Source organism: Protopterus annectens, chromosome 2.part2, assembly GCF_019279795.1.
Source record: "Protopterus annectens isolate FY-2018-M chromosome 2.part2, PAN1.0, whole genome shotgun sequence".
NCBI lineage: Eukaryota > Metazoa > Chordata > Ceratodontiformes > Protopteridae > Protopterus > Protopterus annectens.
The window spans coordinates 133,227,307-133,231,238 of record NC_056730.1 but is presented as its reverse complement, the minus strand read 5'-3'; the positions used below and the strand labels follow the sequence as shown (position 1 = coordinate 133,231,238).

Sequence of the window (3,932 nt, the reverse complement as noted above, 5' to 3'; positions counted from 1 at the left end):
TAGCATGTAATTATAGTATGTTATATATTTATTTAAGTAGTGAGGCATTTGTGGATTCAACTTTTCATTATGTCATGGCAGGGAGAAGAAAATCATGGACCATGCTTATCAACAAAATAAAACGCATACACAAGACGTTTTTTGCATACAAAACTATGTAATTTGGTAGAGTATATGGTAAGGCAGTTAAATCTACCCTCAAATGTTCATTTATTATCTTTGCTGCAGAACATGATCAATGCACTTTGATGATTTAGCCGAAATAACTCAGTTGGGGGAGCGTTAGACTGAAGATCTAAAGGTCTCTAGTTCAATCCTGGGTTTCGGCAGCAGATGCTTTCCCTAGGGATCACATCAGTCGCCCTGCTAGACATAGGTCCAAGGAAGTAAATAGTGTGGGAAGAAATAGCTAGGGAATTGTTATGGCTAGGCTTGTATAGGCCCTAGGGCCGATAGCCTAATACCTTCCATTTACATACCTCTAGGAAGTAACTCATTTAGGTTAGGAGAGCTGTTATATTATTGCTATATGCATTTTCCTTCAAACCTAACTGTTCAGAAATTTGCTATTATAAAGTAATGTTCTTTAGACATGCTTTAAAAAATCCCCTTTAAATAAATGTATGATAGAGCTCAAATTCGATCAGCTGTGGATCTTCAGCACTACTGTTCTCTGACTTTCACGATTTATAAAGGTCTGTTTCTGATAAGAAACGTTAAAGCAGATTGTTGCATTATTTAATTTCTGTGTTACAAGACTGGGTTTGTTTTGTCTTGATGAGTTGTTCCTTGAGCAATTGTTGGCACAGTTAGATATAGGCTGGGGCGGGGAAGGGATCTTTGCTCATTTAAATTATTGATACGAGCAGTTTCTCCAGCCATGATTGTACAGTTTCTAATCTGATTGCAAAATACTCTGGACCTTCTTTCTATGTACCTCAGAGCTTTCAGCTTGGCTCCTTCCAAGTTATAAAGTGCCCCTAATGGAACCTAAAATATTTAAAAACTCCTGGAAATATATTCTATGAGAACCCATCCCAGATTATTTTTCTTCAACAAGACCACATTCTTAAAGATTAATTTAACAAATTGCAAAGGAAAGTGAGCTAAAACCATCAAAATTTCAAGAAACAATGGCGGGTTGACTATTCTAATCAAAACTCATTTCTATATGCAATTATAACTCCTGACAATGATGCAGATGTTTCCTGCCCTGTTACTTAACTATAAGTGTTCCTTCTGCAAAGATTCTGCTGCTTTCACTGAACCTTTCTGTTCCTTGTAACAGTCAAGTTAATGGTCTTTTAAATTAAATACAGTTTCATAATATTTTTGACGATTTATTCTAATTGCTGCAACAGTAGTTCTATTATTGCTTCATTAGATAATGGTGGTAGTGAAGAGTTACCAAATAGCTGGGTAACTACAGCAGAGCTAGTAAGGGAGACGGCTAGAAAGGTGCTTGGGATCACATCTGGACAGAGGAAGGAAGACAAGGAGACATGGTGGTGGAATGAGGAAGTACAGGAGAGTATACAGAGAAAGAGGTTGGCAAAGAAGAAGTGGGATTGTCAGAGAGATGAAGAAAGTAGACAGGAGTATAAGGAGATGAGGAGCATGGCAAAGAGAGAGGTGGTGAAGGCTAAGGATAAGGCATATGAAGAGTTGTACGAAAGGTTGGACACTAAGGAGTGAGAAAATGACCTGTACCGATTGGCTAAACAGAGGGACCGAGCTAGGAAAGATGTGCAGCAGGTGAAGGTGATAAAGGATAATGAGGGAAACGTACTCAAGAGAGGAGAGTGTGTTGAGGAGATGGAAAGAGTACTTTGAGGGGTTGATGAATGAAGAGAGTGAGAGGGAGAAAAGGATGGATGATGTAGGGATAGTGAATCATGAAGTACAATGGAATAGCAAGGAGGAAGTAAGGATAGCTATGAAGAGAATGAAGAATGGAAAGGCTGTTGGCCCAGATGACATACCTGTGGAAGCATGGAGGGGTTTAGGTGAAATGGCAGTGGAGTTTTTAACCAGGTTGTTTAATGAAATCTTGGAAAGTGAGAGGATGCCTGAGGAATGGAGAAAAAGTGTTTTGGTACCGATTTTTAAGAATAAGGGTGATGTGCAGAGCTGTAGTAACTACAGAGGGATTAAACTGATCAGTCGCAGCATGAAGTTATGGGAAAGAGTAGTGGAAGCAAGGTTAAGAAGGGACATCATGATTAGTGATCAGCAGTATGGTTTCATGCTGGGAAAGAGCACTACAGATATGATCTTTGCTCTGAGAGTCTTGATGGAGAAGTACAGAGAATGTCAGAAGGAGTTGCATTGTGTTTTTATAGACTTAGAGAAAGCATATGACAGGGTGCCTAGAGAGGAGTTGTGGTATTGCATGAGGAAGTCAGGAGTGTCAGAAAATTATGTAAGAGTGGTACAGGATATGTACGAGGGTAGTGTGACAGCGGTGAGGTCTGCAGTGGGAGTGATGGATGTATTTAAGGTGGAGGTGGGGTTACATCAAGGATCATCTCTGAGCCCTTTCTTATTTGCAATGGTGATGGACAGGTTGACAGACGAGATCAGACAGGAGTCCCCTTGGACTATGATGTTTGCAGATGACATTGTGATCTGTAGTGAGAGTAGGGAACAGGTGGAGGAGACCCTGGAGAGATGGAGAGATGCTATAGAGAGAAGAAGAATGAAGGTCAGCAGGACTAAGACAGAATATGTGTGTGTGAATGAGAGGGAGGATAGAGGAATGGTGAGGATGCAAGGAGTAGAGGTGACGAAGGTGGATAAGTTTAAATACTTGGGGTCAATATTTCAGAGTAACGGTGAGTGTGGAAGAGAGGTGAAGAAGAGAGCACAGGCAGGATGGAGTGGGTGGAGAAGAGTGTCAGGAGTGATTTGTGACAGACGAGTACCTGTAAAAGTGAAAGGGATGGTCTACAAGAGGGTAGTGAGACCAGCTATGTTATAAGGGTTGGAGAGAGTGGCATTGACAAAAAGGCAGGAGTTTGAGCTTGATGTGGCAGAATTAAAGATATTAAGATTTGCACTGGGTGTGATGAGGGTGGACAGGATTAGGAATAAGTATATTAGAGGGTCAGCACAGGTTGGAAGGTTTGGAGACAAAGCCAAGAGTCACAATTACGTTGGTTTGGACATGTGCTGAGGAGGGATGCAAAAGATGCTAAGGATGAAGCTACCAGGTAACAGGAAAAGAGGAAGGCCTAAGATAAGGTTTATGGATGTGGTGAGAGAGGACATGCAGGTGGTTGGTGTGACAGAGCAAGATGCAGAGGACAGGAAGAAATGGAAACAGGTGATCTGCTGTGGCGACCCCTAACGGGAACAACCGAAAGAAGATGATGATGATGAGACAGATAATCTTATCCGCACAGTCCACATTGTTTAACATTAGAGACCATCTCTGATCTTATGCCATTTTTTAAGTTAATCAAGCCATTCAACATTTTATGTACTGAAATAAATAGTTTTTATTTTTTTTTCTCCTATTCACAAATTATAGTCTTAGACAGACCTCTTTCTAATTTCTCAGCCTTTTTCAGATATTCTTAAAAAGTTTATCATGATTCTCAATTTTTGGCCACTTTACAGTTAATTTATTTGTTGATATACACTGGAAGCCATTTGATATAATTACATCTATGCTTAATAATAATAGATTAGAGGACCCTTAAACACTTTCATCAAAGGTCACTTACACATATTAATCTTAGAGTTAAATGTCCTTTCCATTATACCTGAACAGTTCCAACCTTTGTTAATCAGAAGTCGCATATTAAAGAGAGGCAAAATCTCTCAATATTTTGGTTAATGTGCCATGGTCTTTCCTTTTTCTGAGTCAGCTGTTTAGCTGTTTACACTTGCTCAGGTATTTTCCTTTTAGTTTTTTTTTACTTTCTACA

General features: G+C 39.7%; 1 non-coding gene across 1 annotated transcript; it reads left to right on the top strand.

Moving 5' to 3' along the window:
• Positions 1-256: 256 nt before the first annotated feature.
• On the top strand, positions 257-329 carry TRNAF-GAA. The gene has a single exon. It is a non-coding gene; the product is annotated as a tRNA-Phe (tRNA).
• The last annotated feature ends 3,603 nt before the right edge of the window (positions 330-3,932 follow it).